Raw genomic sequence first — 23,003 nt, 5'->3', positions numbered from 1 at the left:
GATGATGGTAAGAGACTGGATTTCTCTCCATCGCTTTTATTCCCCTCTCACTCCTTTTCTAGGCCTCTCTACAGCCCCCTGTAATTTCCAATTTGTGTGGGGAGATGAAGATGGCATTTTGATAGCACTGGACAAAGCATTTTGTAAAAGAAAAAAGCGCTCTCAAGTGACTTGTTATGTAGTAAAGCAGATTGGACTATTTCATTCAGCCGCTTGATACTATGGTGTTTGCACGGCTGTAGCACATTTATTTGATGATACAGTAGCTCTGCGCAAACAAGAATATGCCTACATGCTATCATTTGGTCGAATCATGACAGCATAGCGCTTAGGTAGCGCGTCACGGTTGTATGCTTTGGTAAATAATACAGGTCAAACGGAAAGACCGGAGAAATCAGCAACGTAAATGCAAGAGATGCATGAGGAAAATGTGCTCAGAACAGACTGGGAGAGCACTCAAATGACTCGATTTATGATTGGCTTAAAAACTATTTGAGACGTTTAATCTCTCGCACTTGTCTGGTTGTGTATGTTTGCTTTTATGAGAACTGAAACAGCAGCAAAAACAAATAAAAAAAAAACAAAAGAAAAAAGAGAGCTGCCAACCTGCTCATGCCAACATTCTCTCTCCTTTTCTAAATGAGAGGGCAACATACTGCCTAAGGCCTAATGGCTGATTGGCTGTTTCATACAATCGCCTTTGAATGCTAGTGAAATAAACATCCATGTGGCCCCGGGCCGAAAGGGAACACAGAAAGTGCTTTAGTCAAAGGGAGGGAGGTTGAAGTGGTTGGAAATGATCTCTTAAAACATTTATCAAAGCAGGGCTACTTGCTTCTTTTATGTTTCCATCTCTTTAGTTCTCTGGAGTGGCAACCACTTGGATGGGAGGAAAATAGGGATATTGTAAGTTCCGTTAGCCCACCTTCTCTTTGCTTGCTCAATCACAAGCCACTCGAGTCTGATCAAGTGCTCTGTGAGGGTTGTATATGAGTGTGTGTGTGTGTATGTGTGTGTGTGTGTGTGCACATGTACGTCTAGGGGTTGTGTGTCGAGGGGAGGGGGATGAGACGGAGCGCACTGACGCTTAATGATATCTTTATGGAGAGGGCTCTGGATCATATATAAACACTGCGAGAAAGCGACTGTGGCAAATCACATTTGCTCCAGCGTGGCATGCTCTTACCCAGACCGTCGTGGGGCTTTTTCCTCTGTCACTGTCATAGACCGTTTGCTCCTAAAAACAGAGAAGGGACATAGCATGAGCGAGAGGGGATTACCCAGCCAAATGCCAGCGCCGGTAGTTATTCCTAGTTTGATTAGAACTGACACGACGTGAAGAGTGGATCAAAGGCTTGAGTGTAATTGCATCATAAAACACTAGGCGGGCAAACACGAGTTTACTTGCGTGCGCAATATCAAATTTAATACCGCTTGGGTGAGGATTACCTTTCATTATAACAAGTAGAGTAAATATTCCGGTTGTTGCCACTGTGTTTCTGTGCTCTGACCTTATGTAGGTCTCTCAAGGTGTACTGAGACATTTGTAGGGCATATGTCACGCCGTGTCCCTGATGAAGAGCTCATGGCTGGCAATTGATACAGTGCCAAATGTCTAAAAGCTTTGCGTTATTTAAACGTAGCCCTTATTTCACACCGAGACATCAGGGAGGCAGAACGACAGCCAGTGTATGGTTTCAATTTCATAGCAGCCCAGCAGCCTTGGGCTACCTGAGAGCCCTATTTGGCTGGGCACAGCCAATCTTCCCTTCATTAGACGATGACATAACAGAAATATGCTAATCCGATTGTAGGAAAAGCTGCGCAGATGCACTTTCAAACATTTCAACCAGGCAGTTCTGGGAAAAGAAATGAGTTAGCATTCATTCAGTGCTTGATTTAAGAGAGGCTCCCGCAGACTTTATATTCGATGATGCTAGTGCCCTTTAAAAAAAAAAGTCCCCATTATAAGAGTGATATGGAGATAATGTAGTGTGACACGCGTTATGTACACCAGGTCTTTTGCAAGAGGAGCTTCAGGGACACAGGTGTCATAAGAGTCATTAATCTGTTCATTTTCATGTGTTACTGCAAATTAAAAGTAGCGTGTTGCTTGCTGGCTACGGGTGACGTTTCGATGTGGTGTGGACCGTCGGAGGAAGGGAGGGGAAGAGCCTCCCAAGATTAGTTCTTTGGTGGCAATAGCTCCCCGCAAGTTGAACATAGTGACATTTAAGAGAATTTGCAATTCTGCAGAGAAAAGCTATTAATTCACAAATTAGCACCCCCCTTCCTCTATCGTGGATGTGCAAGCTATTCAGGAGACAAAAGAAATAGCCTAAAGGGGAAGAGAGAGACACAGCCCTATCTGTGTAAAGATTGGTTTATATGTCTGCAAGCAGTGATACCAATTATGCCAGCACAGAGAAATGCGCCTCAACCTTATTGCTGCTTTCACAGGCCCTTCAATCCATTGCCAGATTTATTTGTGTATCTCATTATGGAAAATAGAATGCCTCTCTTGCCAAATGCATTAATGGCAAAAGAGGGAAATTAAGCCTGTTTGGGATTTCTCATTTGTCAAAGTTAATACTTTGTTACAAAACTGACACAAATGAATGAACTGAGTTAATTACTAGCGTACAGGCAATGAGCGGTGCATTTCCTTTGGAGTTTGGTTCTCACCTGTCCTTGCGTCGGCTGATTAGCAGGTTGTGTGACCCAAGTTCATCACAAAGCCAGACATAGGGCCTGCATAGGGAGTGGGCCAGTTGCTATAATTAAGTGCAAGAACGCAGATTGACGCTTGAATCGGCTGTGGGAGCGTGTGTTCAGAGGAAAGATATTAAAGTGGGCTGATTTATAAGGCATAGAGGGATATTTATTTGGCCTTAGCATGATAAAGAGGTTAAATCTGTGCACCTGCGGTATGGAAAAAGTTTCACTTTGTAGCTTGTTTGTTCATCGAAAAAGTATTGCTTTGAAAGGGAGCGACGCCACACCTCAAATCCCCATGCTAAAATAGTTTGGCCCACAGCTAGAATGCTTGAACCCATGCTTCCATTTCATGGCTGTGAGATTCTATTGTGTCAATATGGATTCTACTTTAAAAAAAAGAATAGAAATGAAATACATCCAAACCAAGAAATGGATTGGCCTCAGTCTAAATCGAATAAGAACATCCACCGATCTCATCATGATGATGGCCTCTGTATGAAAGAGAAAGCCCAGATTTGAGCGAGGCTGCGGAGCGGAACCGGCAGAGAAGAAGGTGCTGGGCTCCTTAATCAAAGGACACAAAAGGTCTATGCCCCCGCTCGGCTGATACATCTGCATTCAAGCAGACCCGCCGCCCCGGCTTGCCTGATAGCACAGACGCGAAAATCTGCAGCACCAAAACATATACGGACAGGGTGGTTCACTTCGGAGAGGAGTCATGTCAGAGAAAAAGTCAATTATGAACGCTGATGCTGAGAATTAATGGTGCGCCGCATTACGCAGATTTTAAAAGGAAAGAGAGTGAGAGCAAGAGAGATACGCATTCATTAATTGCGTTCCAGAACGCTGCGTCACATGAGGCCGATTGTGCTAAATGACGGACTGGGTGTGAGTACAGTAAAGAATGTGTGTTATGGGTGAGAGGAGAAACCCATGCTGACAGCGGTAGCCTGAGAAAAGAAAAAAAAAAGAGAAAAGAGAGAAAGCGCAGCTCCTACTGGCAGCCTGCACACTGCTCAGCGACGCTAAATTGAATTAATAAAGCCTTTAAACACGCTGTAACATAACAGGAAATAACAGCCCGGTTGTGCTGCTGCTGCCATCTCGCTCTTTCTCTCCCCTCCATCCCTCTCTTGTTGTTTCTTCTATTGTCACGTCTTCTTCTGATTTAGTTATTTGCTGTGCAGCCTTGTTCACATATATTTCATAAACAGGAGTGCCAAATCTCTTGTTTTTTACTCGATTTTACAGCCTATATAATATTACAGAAGACTCACTTCAATTTCTAGTTTTGAACAAATGTGAAAAATCAAATTTTCATTAGATTAAAAATAAAGAATTAGATTTTTCGATTGAGATAGAACACCTCTGGCTCGATGGTTATTGTACCCCCAAAATGGAATTCTTTTACTCACCTTAATCTGATTTCAAACCTTTGTTCCTCCTCATTCAAACACAAATGAGATATTTTGAAGAATGCTGGAAAGTGGTAGCCACGTGAAGTCAATGGCAGCCAGTTTCCAACATTTTTCAAAATATCTTATTGTGTGTTCAACAGAAGAAAGAAACTCAAACCGGTTTGGAACAAGTGAAAACATAAAATAAACGATATCCGTGACTTATCTCTTAAAAAGGCACTCAATTCTGCACTCAGAAATTAAAATGTCATTATTTACTCGCCTTCTTGTTTTTTAACGTTTTTTTTGTTGTTTGTTGTTTTTTTTTGGTGAAACACTGCACATCCAAAATAATTTTTTTAAAATGGACCCATTGATTTTTTTATGCATAAAAAAAAAACTGAGACAGCTCTTCAAAGTATCCTATTTTGTTTTCTGCAGAAGTCACAGGGGTTTAGAACATCATAGAATGTGTAAATAATCACAAGATTGGTTTAGGTGAACTGTCCCTATTGGAGTATAAAGTAAAACATAAAAACAAGAGATGGTGTGATATCAGGTCAAGGGGTCATAGGGTCACAAGACCCTCATTTGCTTTTCAAAAAAGCTCTCTCATTCAAGCCAGCCTTATCTGATGAGATGAAAGCAGGAAACTCAGCACTGTTCCCCTAAAGAATGTCCACACCTGCCCAGTCAACCCTTAAAACACTTCCTAAAACACTAAGATATTCTCTCGGAGTTCATATCACACATTTTAGGATGCTTTACCTTCAGTGATTTTAAAACTCTTAAAATGCAGACATTGACTACCGTACAGTGCATCTATTAAAATGACAAGTTCACCATGATAAGACTGTCTCTTGTTCTTAGTTTTATTTGAACTAGGCTCTCCAGAGGAGGGAAACCCAAGGAGGCCTGTTTTATGGACTCTGGGTATCTGATCTGACAGAGCTTTAGGTCCCATAGCACCAGAGTGCTAATGCAGTGGGATGTCAAAAACAAACACACTCAAAGTGTTCCAATGAAATCAATATAGCTCGAGCGCTGATGTAAACAGGAGCGGAGCATATACATAGTCCATACAACATCACAGTGAATCCCGGTGAAAAACTCCAGTCAGAAAAGCTGATATAACTTGATTTAACTAACTGTAATATAACAGAGATCAGCCCAACACCCCCTCCTCTACAACTGAAACTGCAGGTTTGTCCCCCATGTCAACCTGCGCCCCAACGCACGTTGGGCTTTGAGTATGGGAAACATGCTGTACCAAAAGCAAAATGACAAACGCCTGCTTATTGATCGCAGTTTGCACTTAGACCAGCTGATAGAAAGTAATTAATGACTCTATTTTCTTCTGTACCAAAGAGACACATTGAGGTTTATACAGCAACAAACGTGCTGCCTTATAGAAGCCCCCCAAGGGAGCTGTCTATAAAAAAATGCCTGCGCTCAGATATGGAATGACTCGGATAATGCAGGGAGAAAAAACACAACAAAACAACCACCACCGGGAATTAATAGGAAGAGAAAATGTTGCCTTGGTGTAGCTTAAATTCACACTCTCTCACACATGCAATATCTCCCAGCCTCTTATCACACCTCTCGTGGATCTATTTCTCCTGAAAGTCAGTTCATCCTGTGGCCTCAGCCATTGAAAAAAGGTCAAGCTGGCGGGTTAGAATGGCAATAATAGCCCCTGAAATGGTACTATCAGTGGAACATGATTGATCAATTGAATTCCATAGCACAGAAAAATGTGGGATTAAGTAGAGTATTATACGCACAATGAGTTGAGGCATGATGTTCCATTTCAAGTTCATTTCGCCTCTCTCCTGCCACCAGATCAGGCAATCAATAGGGGCCTTGCATATCATATATCACTACGCTCTCGCCGAGGAGAGAACATAATCTGCTGAAATTTAGAAATGACCAGATTTGTAAGGGAGCAAAAAAGGAAAAGAGAAGCCCCTCCACCACCAGAGAGCGAGAGGCGGGAGGCAGGCGAGGTTGCACGGCGACGTTTGCTGAGTGTTTGCAAAGGGGTTTCCGGGATGGAGCCAAATGAGGCACTGGGGAAGAAAGGCTTACCTGCTTCGGCTGGGTGATGAGGTCACGGTCTGAGGGGAAACTGTTCATTGTTTATAGAGGAGGGAATGCATAAGCTGGCAGTCAAGCTGTGTAATTGTATTCAAGCCGGGACTGCTCTCCCCATTTTTCCAGGGAAAAAGCAATATTGAAAGTGAAAGCAGAATTACATTCTAAAGGAAATTGTGCCTTTTAAATAATAGCCTCTCCATTTTCCAAGCAGCCCGCTGACGGGAAAGAGAACAAGGCAGCTCATGCTAAAACACATGGTGCCTGCCGGACAAGTATATGTTTGCTCTGAAGGTAATCCATCAATTACTGCAGGCCTATCAGATGATGACGGTGCTGATGCTGATCTGGGAAGGGGGGAGGTGTGGCGTGGGTCTTCTCTCTCCCACTTTGTACTGTCCACATATCCCCCCCCTCTCTCTCTTCTCCCAGCTTCATGTGCTCTATCTTTCCACAGCTATTAGGATCAGTTTGAGGCTAGCGCTGACTGGAATTTGAGCTGATATACTCCAATCTTTTCATCCAGTGGTTCTGAGAGGTGCACCACAGTGCTAGATGTGTGGGGGGAGGCGGGATGGGCTGCCTGTCCTGGGGAGAAACGGGACCATAACGACTGGTACTAGCATGTGCCCTTGTCCCTCTCTCCTCTTATAGATGGTTCAGATGGCTCTGGCCCTAACAGTGATTCTCAGGGTAGTGTGGAGAGTTACGGAAGCACCTGAGGGCGATTCCTTCACTCAACAGCAGCTGGAGGCTCTGGATCGGGTGTTTGAGCGGACCGTCTACCCCGACGTCTCCCCACGTCAGAACACATCAAGCCAGAGCCGGTTAGTAATACTGAGGAAAATACTAACAAACTAAAACATTAATTTACAGCACTAATAGTACTAATTGTGTGAGCGGTACAGCAGAGCCTAGAGATTTATTTTCCTTAAGATAATTAGTGAAATCAAGTACCATACGATTTAATCCCAGACAAATGTTAAATGATGCATCTTGCCAAGCATCACTAATATATGCCATTAATAGTCAAAGGGTGCATTAAAGCCAGATTAATTTAGTTTTTAATAATTGCACATTCAACACGAATCCAGTGATATGAATCTGAACAATAATTGGACAAATGTTTAGTCTGAATGAAGAAGCTCATGGAAATGTATGGCTGCGAAAAACAAAGCCAACAACATACACAAACTGCCTACTATATTCAAGCTCTTATTTAAAGACTTCGGTTATTACAAGAGATAAGCTTATTTACTTTCATTATACTATCAAACAAACCAGGTGACTATTAATTTTTCCCTTGAAACTCCAAGTAGGGGCCCATAAAGCAAAGCAGTGGCCTAATTGAGTTCATTTTAATTTCTCGCCGACGCAGAGAATTACACTGGTGATAAATCAGGGGGACAGCCCTCACCCCTAGTAGAGGGCCTAATTTGCAGCTAATTACAAAATGATTCTACTGGAAGATCAATACCAAAACGAATTGGAAATGACTTGCAATACACAGAGAAGCCAAGAAGGTATAAAAAAGGCAAGGAAAGAGACTAAATGCAGGGAAAAAAACAGCCCTGGAACAGTCCAGAAAAAATCACTTTTAATTTAATGTAATATTAATCAGACTACATTTCCCATTTATTGCTCCGTTTTTTTTTGTGCCCCCTTTTTAACTCTTGAAAGAGCGGACCCTATTAGCCATGTCTGGTGTGTGAGGGCCGGGCATTAAAAAGCCATTTTGGAAATGCTAAACTCAATGGGCTCACCCCTCCCACACTTCTGCCAGCCATTTGGTCATCCTTTTCAGATGGCTCTTCAGTTGCCCCACGCCCAACTTGCCCCTATCTGCATGATAAAATAGCTGTTGTGCATCTGAGGCCAGACCAAATAGAGAGGAACACATCCGCTACTGGCCAACTGAACATTTGTAGCAGAACAATTAGAGTTTATCTGGAATAGAGACAGACAAGTCTGGGGTCACGGCATTTCCCATTGGGACACCGGCCTATTGTGGTGTGCAGATGCACCAAACGCACACACACGTATACGAGCGGACATATGTATGCTCGCACTTTAATACGCCATGAACAATGGTAGCCGGAAATCTATTCTCATTTGTTGCATTGGCTACAAAGAAAATCTATTTGCAAAAACCTCAAGTTAATCCAGCATCAATGTTTTAGCATAATAGAGAGCCATTTTCGAGCTTACGTTCATATCATCATTTTCCTCATCCCAAAGAAAACAAATTACAAATAGTCTCAAAACGAGGCCATGTTGGTAATCTAACAAAGCGGACCCGTCTCCTCCCTTGGCTGGTCAGGGGAATGACTGCAGTCAAGCACAAAGAGACAGCTGACACCCCTTCCTTTCAGTCTGTTCCAAATCCTACTCTCTGTTCCCGCTCACAACCTTAATGTATGCAGACACAGTTCACATTAACTCCACCACCAAAACACACACGCACATCTCTCTGACTGAGAGGGAAAAAAATTGTAGAACTGAATTTCAGGTGCCCATTTACAAAGCCACCAGAACTGAGCCGCTTCTACATAAATCCCTGGTTATTGTGTTAAACATTTTCACCTAAAAGAAAATCAGTGGCAGCTCAGAGGCGGAAAGCTTCTAATTGGACACCTTATAAAAAAGATGCTTGGATCCCAAGATATATCTCCTTAAAGTGTCCCCTCCCCTCATTGGCAGGCTAATGAGTACTCGCTACCAGCACTGAACCCTGGACTGGACGAAGTCAAGCCCAGTCTGTCAACCAGCGTCAGCTCAGATTTGGGCTCCAGCGTGTCACAGAGCTACCCGGTAGTGACAGGTAAGAGCGCTGGATCGACTGTCCCGGCTGGCCATTAGGACGTTCATATTCTAGACTGTTTTATGTGGTAAAGTGAGCTTTGTAAGTTAAGAGGACAGGTGAGAGTGGAATGTGACATGTTGATCTAAAGTGGATGGATTAGCGCTGCCGCTCTGTAAGAGAGCCACAATTGAAACAGACAAGCATGCAAGGCCCAAACGTGATCATGGAGAATCGCTGTGGCTGCTATACCACTTTGTGTACTCGAATGTTGTCCTCAGCGTATAGTTCTCAGAAAGAATATGGCACTTTAGCATAGTTTGGCCTTTAATGCTGCAGTGTTTGGGTTTTTTCCCTCTTCTTCTCATGGTTAATGTCAGCCTGGCTAATTGAAATATTGTTTCATTGTTGCGGCTGTTATTACCTCAGCGAAGGTTAAGTTTACTGATAGCCAACTGTCGGCCTGAGATTAATACGCTGAGCTTTTAATAAAATTCACATAATTATGCAGGAGCCATCAAAGCCAATGAGTTCTGTGTGGGCGGAGGACAGGATGATTGAAAATTGCTGTGCCCCCTTCTCAAATGATAGCTGGATAATGTTATGTGAAAAGAAAGGGCTTTTTTCCCCCTCGGTAATATGTGGGAGGTAGAGTTCCCTCCAGAAAGTTGGGCCTCTGGAGAAGAAAGGTGTGTTTTGTCCTTTGTATGAAAGCAGTCTCGGTCTAGGGAGCACCCTCATGGCAGGTGGCCTTTCTTGCACCTGGGACGGGACCCACCGGGGGTCTTAGTCAAGACCACCTCTTGATTCTGGTGGAGAGCAGGAAACTGCCCTGGGAGAGAGATTCTGAATGGTTGTTTAAGTTTTTACTCTTGTTAATGATTTCACAACAGCGTTGGTTTATGCATGCACGATGAGGAGACTTTCTGAAAAACTAAACTAAAACACAGTTGTAATTATGTTGCGAAGCTGTCTAGCCTCAAATGACATTTCTCGAGAGTCTTATATATTAACTGTTTCCGTGTCATATTCTAAATGACTTTTGGCAGTAATAACCCTCATTTATTGGGGGGGAAAAAGCAGTTCAGAGATGCAATAATGTAATGTTGTGGTGTACTCGCATGTGATAACTGGAAATAAGAATAAGGACAGAGTTAAAGGAGGTGCTAAATTACCCTACGCATTTACACGGAGAGCCAATTCTGAATAAATTACTCCCTCTCATTGGATAGAGCTGGAGATTATGCTCATTCCCAGCAATGTTTTCCTGAGCCAATTAAAATTTCACGCTGCCATTGATCTTGTTGATTTTATGTCGTGCCATTTGCATAATCTATTAAAGATGAATGATTAATGAACTCTTCATTACAAAACAGAAATTGGAATTTTAAGGGCACTACAAGGCATAGGGGACGTGTTTTTTGTGTTACGTGTTTACCCAATTAGTTTTAGGGCTTGCTGCTCTTTACCTATAGTAGTCCTGAAGGAAAAGGCGGTTGAAAATAGCTTATCTGTTTGGACTGAAATGTATGATGCTGGAAAGAAATATCGATGCAGGGATGAAAAATATTCAATCATATATAAATATTATTAGTTTACAAATAAGTAAATAATATACATTTTGTTTATTAAATTAAGTACAGATCTTCTATATGAGTCATACCTGTTCCACACTTTCGCATATTAACTGTAGTAGAAGGAGAAAAAAACAATGGATGTTTTATTGCAAACTGCAGTAAAAGTCTGGATCCTGTCCAGATATGACTAGCCTTTTTAAAAGGCCGTTTGCACATACCTTCACAATGAATGACTAGTGCGGATTCTTAAGCGCCGTTCCTGCCGAGCCGTATAATGGAAGTCTTCCTGGTGCCAGTAGGATGGTACCGTGTAAATGGGCACCCCTCCGACCCGCTGAAAACCTGAGCAGGTGCTGAAGGGATCCCCCTTGTTCCAAATCTCTTCGGAGAGATGGGAGGAAAGGAGGGAGGGGGAAAAAGCACCCGGGCCTGAAAGCAACAGAGCTCCATGTCTAAAATAAAAAAAGAAAAAACAAGCAAGAAAAGTAAGAAAGAAAAGCAGCATACGCAGGCAGAGCACAAGAAAAGACTGCTTTGTGTCGGCTTATGCTGCTGATGAACTCCGACTGAAATATATCCGCCAGAGAGCCATTTTTTAAGTGTGGCCCGCTATTCTCCAGTGAGCAGCAAACAACACGCTGCCGGCTAGACTGAGGTACCTGATGTGTGGCCCGGTGACAAAACTGCCTCTGTCTGGAGTCACCAGAAGCCCCAGCAGGCCCCTAGAGCCCAAATTAATGTTTATTTCAGCCTCACAATAGCACACTAACCTTTGAGCACACATTTGATAATGAATGACTTTAGGAAACTTATATTGGGGATCAAGCTATTTGGCCGTCCAAACATTAAATTGCTGGAATGGATTAGGGTGATGCAGTTTTTACTGTGAGGATAGGATAAAATGTTTTTGGAGGAAAAAAGTTTGTGAACACCTTTTTCTATGATCTCACAAATATTATTTGGTTAAGTAAGTGTTTTACAATAATGTTTTAAATGAACTAAGACTTAAAAATCACTACACAAATAGGGGATTTCAAAAAAACACATTACAAGTGTAATATGGTTTTAAATGTTGTCAGATTTTGTCCAGTAATTTTTTAGTAAAAAATAATGACTATCATAGACTTTACCACAATTTAAAGAAAATAAAGATAAGAAATATATAATTCAGTCTAACAGTAGTTTATATTCTAAAAATTCTGCTATATGTAGCACAAGAAATCAGTGAGGAAATACTCAATGAAATTTGAACAATCAACTGTTTGTAACCTAAAGAAAGGGATAAGTTAATCAATATATTCATGATTTCTTAGTCATAACAAATGAAAACATGATATTTTGATCAACTGTCCTTTTCTGAGAAGTAAAAAGTAAAAGAACATTATCAGATTTGTTTTGTATAGTAGTTGTAACATTTTACTCAATCCCATACCCATCATTATTCTAGAGAACAATCATAAAAGAACTTTTGTAAACTAAATTTGAAGACAACACTAAAATGGGACGTCATGTTTTTTCACCTTAACATTAAATACAAAAGTTGAACGAACGTTGCAAAAAACATTAACAAAGATCAATAAAGCAGATCTATTCATTTTTATTAGTTATGTTAGTGGATGCATTAACAGGATAGTTAATGTTAGTGGATGCAATAAAGGGATAGTTCAGGCAAATTTTTCAATCTGTCATCATTTTACTGTCATCCTTTAATTCTTTCAAAACTTTCTGAGTTTCTTTCAATCCGTTGAACACAAAAGAACACACTTGATATTGAATGACTTTAGGAAATTACGTATATTGGGGATTCAAGCTATTTGGCCTTCCAAACATTACATTGCTGGAATGGATTAGTGTGATGCCGTTTTTACTGTGAGCATGGGATAAAAGGTTTTTGGAGAAAAAAAAAGAGTGTACATACGTTTTCTGTGGATCTTACAATGCATTATTTGGTTAAGTGTTTTACAATAATGATTTAAATGAACACTTGAAAATACTAGACAAATAGGGGATTTCAAACAAAACATTACAAGTTTGTAAACAAAAAAATCTGTCATATGTATAACACAAATCAATTGAGGAAATATTCTATGACATTTTAACAATCAAATGTTTTATTTTTAGAAGAGATAAGAAATCAATATGGGTGACGCAGTGGCGCAGTAGGTAATGTTGTCGCCTCACCGCAAGAAGGTCGCTTGTTTGAGCCTCGGCTGGGTCAGTTGGCGTTTCAGTGTGGAGTTTGCATGTTCTCCCTGCGTTTCGCGTGGGTTTCCTCCAGGTGCTCCGGTTTCCCCCCACAGTCTAAAGACATGCAGTATAAGTTAATTGGGTAAGCTAAATTGTCCGTAGTGTATGAGTGTGAATGAGTGTGGATGAATGTTTCCCAGAGATGGGTTGCGACTGGAAGGACATCTTTTTGACCCTAATATATTATCAAATACAAAAAAAATCAATAAAACAAATCTATTCTTTTTTTATTAATTAATGTTAGTGGATACTTTACAAAAATGTTAAAGGGATATTTCACACAAAATTGAAAATCCTATCATCATTTACTCACCCTTTACTTCTTTCAAAACTTGATGAGTTTCTTTCTGGAAAAAGAGAGCTGGAAATCCAAAACCATTGACTGCTATAGCATTTGTTTTTCAATGGTTACAGGTCTTCAGCTTTCTTCAAAATATCTTCTTTAGCGTTCAACAAATGAAAGAAACTCAAAGGTTTGTAACCACTTGAGGGAGAGCAAATAGTGACTAAATAATTAGACATTTTAGGTGGACTATCCCTTTAACCATCTTATAGTATAGATTTAGCATTTTGTCAATCTCTAAGGCAGGTGACTTTGCTGGAGCTGTTGGGTTAAAAAGGAAGTCATTCCTTTCCCTCTCTCTTTGCACACATGTGAAAGCATGCATAGGTGAGAGCATGAGACAGACGTGGAGAACTCTATAGCTGTGGTTTGTGTTGAGATGTGATGCGCCTCCACATAGACCGGCGTTTATCTTCCATCTCGGTAATCAGGAGGTTGACAGCCTTCCTTTTTGCAGGTCTTGCTTGTTTCCAGAACAATAAGCAACAGCACCTCTGATTAGTTTCAGAGTTCAGTGATCTTGAACACTGGGCTTCGGTCAGTGTAGCGAACGCCCTTGTCTGCTTTACAGCGGCAAAGCAGAGGCCGTGAAAACGCCAGGCCTAATTCCTCCGACAGCCTCTCTTTTCCTCCTCTCTTCTCCTTTATTGGCCTCTAAGGTCTTTCATTTTTGAAGTTAGAATTTATTATCTTCCTCTTTTGAAATATAGCCATCTAAACGCCTCGTGCCTCCCGATTAAAATCTAAAAAAAACGTGGCGTGTTTATCCTGCTGCATGAAGATTCGTCCGTTAGTCCCAGTTCAGCTCCGGAAAGGAAATTCTGCCATTGATTTGTGTGGGAAAGAGGCCAGTTAAGTTGCCTGATTTCCTGGCGTTAGGTCAGAACGGCTTGTCAGTGTTTGCGTCTGACAACAAGGAGGCCTTATCTTAATGAGCGACTCTGCGCACATAGCTCGGTTGTAAAACAACAATAGTTGGGAAACAGCTAATGAGGCTATCATGAAGCTGTGAGAGCCCTCCCTACAGACCATGTTAACAGCACAGAGAGATGAAGACAGAGCTCACATTGATTGCTCAAGCTGCGGTGGCAAAACCTGCTTAGATGAAAAATGCCAAATGATATTAATGCTGGCGATGCGGAGGGGTCCGTGTCGTCATTCGTGAGGCTTTTCTTTTTATTTTTTTCAAGATGCGACTCTTACCTGGGAACCTTAGGGAAATTATTCAGTGTATTTGAATTTGATTGATCTGCCAGCCGCGCTGCTGTTTGCTGATGCTGTGCTGGAGATATTGTTTGGGAGTGATTTACCTGCTTATATTTGCTCATTTTTAGCTCATTTGACAGATAAATAATTTCAGTCAATTTGTATGAAGTGTAGCTTTATTAGCTTCTGATATGAATCTAAAGTTGAAGTCTATTCAGTTATGGAGCAAATTATATGTAGCTTTCCATTCTGAAAAAGAAAAAAAGCTAACAAACAGTGCATAGATCCAAAGATTTCTCTGTTCTGTTCACAAGAAATAAAAAAAACACTTCAAATCTAAACTATTCTGTGAGTAAGTAGGGTCAAAACGCTTTTGCCAAGCAAGTAAAATGCAAATAAAGTGTAGTTTTGTCTAAGAAGTTAACCTGGCCAGATACTTCTAATTCTCTCTTGATTAAAAATAAAACCAGAAAATCTTTTCAAAATGGCAAAGTACAAAAAATGTGACATTCTGAATGTCAGAAATCAGGTACTTTGTAGGTAGAACAATGTTTAAATTAACAAAAAATAGTCCACAGTATAAGAACATAATCATAATCATGATGTACAAAGTGAGTTTGCCTGAGAGATGTTCTAAGTATCTATGTTGCCAGCTGTAAATCTCTCGAAAAACTGAAATTAATCATTAGTTTGTCATTAAAAAAATAAATAAAAAATCTATATTGTTTTAGTGATGGGAAAACAAATATACCCCGGGCCTATTTTAGCTATATTTGGTGTCAGTGATGATGCAGAAGTATCTAAAAATCAACGTACATTGATTAGATTTATAACCCTTTTGGCACATAGATTGATTTTACTGAATTGGAAACTAAAAGATCCTCCACATTGTTGCACATTGATAAAAAATGCCATGTCTTGCCTGCAACTTGAGAAGCTAAGACTTTACCTTAAAAATAAAACTAGGGCTGGGCGATTTGGTCTAAAATCAAATTCTCGATTAGTTGAACATTTTAACTTGATTACGCTTAATGGACGGTTATTTTATTTATTTTTTGCTGTCATAGTTCACTGACAGGTTTTCTACAGTAAATTTGCTCACATATTAAAAGTTAGAGATTTTTAAATGAAGGTGCATTACCTGATTTAAAAAAGTGAAGGAAACACTTTCTACTATCTATGATTATTTATTGAACATCAATGTTGAACTACTGAAATTAAAACACACATTGCCTAAAACCAACAGTCAATCTTTCTTATAAAAGAGATGAAAATAAATAACTCTATTCTAAAAGTAGAAAATAAGCAGTATCTCTCCTAAATAAAATAACTCTCGTATATCCTGTAAATAATATTTTAAACAGCACATTAACAAATATTTTAATGTAAACAATCATTGTAATGTAATGGAAAATATGCTGCCTCAAGGCATCTCTGGCGCAGCTTCCAATCATCGTCAATGTAGAGTTAACGTATGACATATAACAAAATTTTTTGAGAGGTATGCGGTTAAGCGTCTACGCGAAGACTGCGCCAGACCATACCTGTGCGTTCGACACAGAAGTATAAATCAGCCTTAACAAAGCGGGGTCACGTGACCCCACACACGGTAGGGATAGTAATTGAAAAAATTGACCTGGAAAAATTCGATTATAGGTTCTGAATGTCGATTTCGATTACTTTTCGATTAATCGCCCAGCCCTAATTTCTATGTAATATGGAATCCATTTATTGAGTACTTTAACAAGAGAGCAGTGATTGAACCCTAGTAGAAATACCTCTCATTTTTCAAGTTTTAACTTTTTCCTTTCCCCCTCACTTTTCTCTGTATTTTTAAAGTTCATTTATACATATAATATTAACATGATGTTACAACTTTTTGTTTAAAAGAAAAAAAAGTAGACATATGTAAAAGTTATAATTTGTACTGATGTAAGAATATAATAAAAAGAATGTTTAAAAATAATTTAGCAAAATGCAGTTTTAGGGAAAAAAATAGCTTATATTTTATTTTATGGTGGCTTTGTTGTGTAATAAAAATTGTAAAGACAGTAGTATTAATTAATCTCCACTTACTATATAGTTAAAATACAGAATATGTTTGCTTAAGTTGTACATTATTATGCATAATTCACCATTACTACTACAGTAACTAATCTTTAGTGTATTATTTGTGCATCAGTCTTCGCACATAAAACCCGCGCACAGGAGCAATTCCTGGCCTGCCATGACCGAATCCCCTCGTGCGTGTAGAAATGTTGTTTTGTGAGCGCGAGCCTCTGGAGGCACTGTTAAAACTCCTGAACACACTCGAGGAACTGAGTCAGAACAGCACAGCGCCGCTCGTAACTTCACATAATCCTTCTTTTCCTCCCAAACGCAATGTAGCATCACAACAACACCAAACACTGTCAGCCAAACTTCATTTTCCCTTTTCTTTTACTGCTTCCATTCAGTACTTCCATCTGTCATGATTTTTTTTTTTTTTTTTGCTGAGTGCGAGTGATTGTGCATTGTTTGACTGTGTGTGTGTGGCTTTTTTTTGTTGTTTTTCTCCACCTGGCAGAGTCACATTCATCCTCCATGTGCGTTAAGCAGGAGCCGCATGAGGCTTCCCTGGCTCCTTTCACCCCTTCCTCACTGGCAGTGTCGGGCCTTGCGGAACTGTTGCCCCTCCAGCCCAGCGTGTCAGTAGACGCCTCCACCCCCTGCTACGGTGCCTATGCCCATCATGCGCCCAGCTACTGCCAGTATGCAAGCCAGCCTATTATAGCAGGTACAGACCTACTAAATAAATAAATAAATGAAAAAATAAAGAAATAAATAAAAAGAAAGTATAGAAAACATACCTTTTGCTGGTAACGGGGAAACAGCTAAAGGCATAATGCTCTATTTTTGAGGGTGCACCAATGGCGGTTTGGGGTTCATCTGGTGCCCTACAGAAAACAAAAATCCATTTAATGTACCATTCAAACATTTTAGGTCAGTGTGATTATTATTATTTTTTTATGAAACATTTTCAAAAATGTTTCTTCAGGATCAGATCAGATCGCTAGAATGATTTTTGAATGATCATATAGTACAGAACACTGAAATAATGATATGCTTTGACATTACGAAAACAAATAAACAGTTTAAATATGTTGGAATTTAAAAAATATTGAATAATATTTTGCAACTTTACTATTTTACACTATTTAAAAATAAAAATCCCCCATATCTTTGAAAAAGTTAAAGTTTTAGAAAAAAAAAAGTACTCAAAAATGGAAGAAGACACTTTCCATGGCACTTTTGGAGAAGGCTGCTGTCCTGTATTGTCCTGAGATATACTCTTAATACTGTTGTATTCGTGTGTGTGAATGAGAATGTGTGTGTGAAACACTTGTAAGTGCAAATGTTGTTTTTTAATTCATCTTTAGTTCCTTTTAATTACACCAAAAGCACAAAATCACACTAAAGCATAGGTCTGCATGTAGCATACCATCCTAGTGTGCCACTCTTCTTGTTAGTAGCTGAACTGGGGAGTGCTGATCCCCCCGACCCTTGCTGGTCCTCTTTCAACAATGATGCAGGACCTCACGAGGGCCCTTTCGGGACTGACTAAGGCCTACGTGCTGTAAAGTCTGAGCCAGCACATCCAGCAGCACTGCTAGCCGTCACCTCCAATTACAGAGCTGAATATGGAGGCAGTGTGAGCTCTGCACTCTCGTGATGCTCTGGGCTTTTCAGCAGCAGTGATGCCACCAGCAGGCCGAGGGCATTCTGTGCTTCTTTGTCGAGCACTTTAAAACACTCCAGTCAAAACAGGCCAGCAGCGCCACTCTGTGTAACAGAGGAAGTTAAAAGGCCAAGAGGCCTAGAATAGAAGGGGAGGAGAAGCAGCTAGGTGTTTTTAGCTTCTGCAGGGTCATCAGTTCTTCAGGTTGTGAGGTGATTTTTACCTTCTGTGTGTGTTTGGCATGTGGGTTTTCTAGTTCAAGCTTATTTATTGGCATTGATGGTTCCATTAAGAAACTAACATCTAAAGAAACTTTCCATTTCACAATTTTTTTATAGTGATAAAGCTTTTTTAGATTGTCCTTCACATCATGATTAATGGCTGTATTCTTTGGGGAAACAAAAATGGTTCTTCTACGTCAACCTATGGATTTTGAACCTAATTTTAACTGCACACAACAAAAAAGATACAGCTGAGCTGATTTTATTTGACTGACAGACAATAATCAGTGTCCTCAGATATTTTGGAGATTGCATAATTTTTATTTATTTTTTATAGGCATGGAGTTTTTTGCAGTAACTTTTTTTCTATTTTATTCTTCAATAATACATTTTAATATGTATATTTGTAACATATCAAGTAGTAACTATGTATAAATGCTAGATTTAATGAGTTTTTAAAATTATTTTAGCATTCTGCCTAAATTTCAACTTCAGTTTTACTACAATTTAACGTTATAATGAGAATCAAATCAGAAAGAGCTTCATTGCGAGGTATGTTCACACATACGAGGAATTTATTTTTCAAGACAGAGCTTCTACAGTGTAACAGAATTACAGAAACAGGACCAAAAAACAGATAATAATTATATTTTACAAATAGAAGTAGGTAGTAATTGCAAATCTACAAATTGACAAGTGTATGTGCAATGTATATTACTATATACAACATTATTAATATATTAATATATACATATTTTAGATGGGAGTTTTATTATAATTTAGATTCTTACAAAGCTCATTCAACCCCAAAAAATGTATGTTTTTCTTCATTTTCTAATTTTGCTGTGGAGCTGCCATTACAAATTTGCTCAATTTACTTCACAGGTCGAGAGATGGCGAGCACGACCCTACCAGGATACCCACCTCACGTTCCCCCCACTGGGCAGGGCAGCTACCCCACCTCTACACTTGCTGGAATGGTGCCTGGTAAGTGTAATACTACTTTTACGAGGACGTTAATTTTAAGAGAGCTCGTAACTTTTCAGCGAACAGTCCTCTGCAATGATCATCTTCAAGAACCTGAGGTCATGCAGAGCGACCTGAATTTGCACTTACACGATAAACAACAGTGTTTTAAAGTGAATTAAAAAGTGTTAGAGTCTATTTCCAAGAATGAGAAGTGACACCAATGCCTGCAAACATATTGCCCGTGACATTTCTGGTGATGCTAATGTTGATTAAACGGGCTAATATTAATGAGGAGCATAATATTAATGAGGATAAGATTAATGAGGAGCCGTAATTGCAGGATGGCTGGCGTATAACCGAAGACAACGGCGGGCAGTGTGAAACTCGATCCAGATTCGTCAATAAGCCAAGCTTATCGGCTGCTGAGGAGAAAATTAGCGCCTCTCAATAAGTGATCAGGGACATAAGTGCGGGATATAGGACAGTTCCTCTCAGTTCCACTCGGGTTCCGGCGCTCATTACGGCCCTCCTCGTTCTCCCCGACCGCCATCGATAAACACAGGCTTCTCCAGCCGCGGCTCCAGCGCTTCAGAGCGTATCTCTTTCCCCTCTACTTAACCTGCAGTTCAGGTTCACAGCAAACAGTTAAGGGTCACAAAACAGCGGGCGGGAAGGCCTGTAAATATTTAAATCACTATCTCTCAGAGGGACCCGACTTGAGTTTCACTGCCAGGACAGGATGCAGTCTGGCAGTAAGAGCGATGCCCTCTCCCCAAACAGCACAAACACACACACACATATTCACATGCAAACGGACAGTCGCAGAAGTGTAAATGCAATTGTACCAGGAGCCAGGGGATAACATCAGCAGACCCGAGCACAAACACGCGGTGTGCGAAAATTGGAAAACAAATATTTTACATCAGACACAGAGAAGGATTCTTCTCTCGGTCACCGTTGAGCGCCTCAGATAGATTCAAGTCTGTCTTGGGCTTCCACGGGCCACAAACATGAATAGTTTGCAGGGGCAAATTTAATTCAGTGACAGGATTCATTTGTTGGGCAAACATATCTTTACAGGTACATCAAATATGTTTTCATCAAAGATTCATTTTCATTGGTCACACAGGCTGAGAAATCCTCTTAAATTCCTAGAGCCGTGGGTTTTGTGTGCACTTCCATTCATCTGGCCCTCGAACGACTAAGATTTAGTGACAGACCCCAAACACTGTTAAAGCAAAAGCCATTCCTCACCAGCTTCATATAAAACCCGGCCTTTATTGTCTCATAAAAGAAAGAAACGTGGGGGACCAACAGCATTGCTCACTGACATGGACAGGGCCGCTTCCTGAAGTCGAATTTGGCCATATAAAAAAAAGGTGGTGAGTGTGTGCGCGCGAGACTGAATCCATTGGGGACTTTTTTTTCGTTTCTTTTTTGAAGCCAGGGCTTTGGTGTGGCCAAAGAATAGAGAATCTTAAGAGCGCAGCAGCAGAATCAAAGAAAAGAAACTTCAAAACCCAGCTCGGGATTAATGTAACAAATTCAGCCAAAATGGCCGAGCACCAGGGCGTAGGAAAGAGGACAGGGCGAGCCATCTGCTAGCTTGGGCCGTGAAACAATGCCAGTTCCTTTCGTTTGATGTGCCGGACTAATATGATGCGATAGGTTCAAGTACAGAATCACTTTAATTCAAGACAAATTAATTCATTTTGGCTAAATCTGGACATATCTAAATCTAAAAGCAGACATATTTTATTCTTTCTACTTCAGAATTGTGTGCCATTTCTTTTCAATTATGAGGAATCTATCAGTTAAAAATGTTTCACAGTAAATACTACACCGTTTTCCCCCAGTGGGACATAAAAGGACGGCAATTATGTGAACATTACATTTTATTTTTTGAAAAAGAATAGTTCACCCAAAATGAACATTTGTTCAGTATTTACTTGATTTTAAATCAGTATGAGCTTCGCAGATCAAATGAAAAATATTTTGAATAATGTTGGAAAGTGAATACTATGGAAGGCAATGGCTACCATTTTTCAACATTTTTCAAAATATCTTCTTTTGAGTTCAGCAGAAAGTTTGGAATAAGTGGAGGGTGAGTAAATGTTAAAATCTTTTATTTTAATTTTTGGTGAACTATTATGAATTTAATGTAAAAAAACAACAACAACAATGTAATGCTGTAAGCTGTGCAATGTTTTAAACATTTTTTTTTTAAGTTTTAACATTTCTAGGGTGTTTTAGAGGTTGTTAAGAACAGTTTTATAGCTCAAATAATACACAGGCTTTACAAAAAAAATATTGATAGTCATTTTATTGAAATGATACAAGGCTTTCACAGTAAAATGGGCCCCAGTTTACTTTAGAGATAACTAAAGATCCTCACCATAGCCTTGGATTTTTTGCTCTATTTCTAAAGTTCTCAACAGTTTGCCAGAAATGTTGACAGCTGCACAAGCTGAAATACAGGAAGTTCTAGCGAATGACAAGTTTGCTTTATTGCTAACCTGTCACTTGTGTTTGATTTTAGGAAGCGACCTTTTCAGGAAATCCCTACTCTCACCCGCAGTACACAACTTACAATGAAGCTTGGCGGTTCAGCAACCCCGCGTTATTAAGTGAGTATTAACCCTTTTTGCTATCCCTTATGGGATTAGTCGCTTTAAAGTGGGATTAATATAATCACATTTTACAATGACATTATTTGCATACAGCTTTACCAAACTAGCTACAGTTTTTATTTCTCTTTTTGATTAGCGAGGTCATAACACACTGCATCTCCAAATTAAGACGCGCATAAGCCCCTTTTTTTCGCCGATTCTGAACATAATAGAATAGTTTGATTTAGGAGTGGGCGTAAGTGTTGCTCTGCTGTGGTTTTTTCAAACGCTCCGCTCTTCTGTTAACTTCCAGGTTCCCCTTATTATTATAGTGCCGCATCCCGGGGCTCCGGGCCTCCCACTGCTGCCACTGCCTATGACCGCCACTAGTTACCATCGCAGCCCAGTCAAACTGCAGGACCACGGCCGCGGCCTCCATATCGTACCCGTCTGAATGGTCAGAGGGATTGAAGATGGATACGCCATCTTCACTTTCATGGAGCCGAGATCCGATTTGGAGGGTCAAGCAACAGCGGACATCCACTACATTCCCCCTTTGGCACCATCACTGAACTATTTCCTGAAAGACTTTGAAAGATTCTACGAAAATATATATATTATACGAGATATAAAACAAGACGAACCGTGTGAAGAACTACGAAGTAAACAATTGATGTGCTGTTGTTTTTTTTTTCTCTCCATTTTTCCCCCATTCTCTCTCAATCAATCAAATACATTCCTTTACATACTGTATTTAGCATCGCTAACCACACACAACACACACGCAAGGTTGCCTGAGGCCTTTACATCATTTCACTAGTGTCTTACCTCTCACGGACGTGTCAGAAAACTGCAGTATTGCTCCATTTTCTGTCAAACAGACAAGTGTAACTGTTTTAGAAGCCATCTCTCTGACTCGTGGTATGAAGCTACCCAACATTTTCTGTGATACACAATCAAAAACGGGGGAAAGAACAAAAAAAGAAGATTAAAACAGGTCAGTTGATGTATGTGACCTGAAAAGAAAACCGTATATTAAATTATTGTTTTGGTTTCGCTGATGGTTTGTGTGCGTGTGTGTGCATTTGTGTTGTCATACAT

At 40.1% G+C, this 23,003-nt stretch overlaps 1 pseudogene; it reads left to right on the top strand.

Moving 5' to 3' along the window:
• LOC130220167 (paired box protein Pax-2a-like) overlaps positions 1 to 22,654 on the top strand; it is a 31,032-nt pseudogene extending 8,378 nt beyond the window's left edge.
• Positions 22,655 to 23,003: the final 349 nt, after the last annotated feature.

The sequence above is a fragment of the Danio aesculapii genome, unplaced genomic scaffold (assembly GCF_903798145.1).
Source record: "Danio aesculapii unplaced genomic scaffold, fDanAes4.1, whole genome shotgun sequence".
NCBI classification, from domain to species: Eukaryota; Metazoa; Chordata; class Actinopteri; order Cypriniformes; family Danionidae; genus Danio; species Danio aesculapii.
Note: the sequence above shows the minus strand (reverse complement) of the source record. Positions and strands in the feature narration are given on the sequence as shown.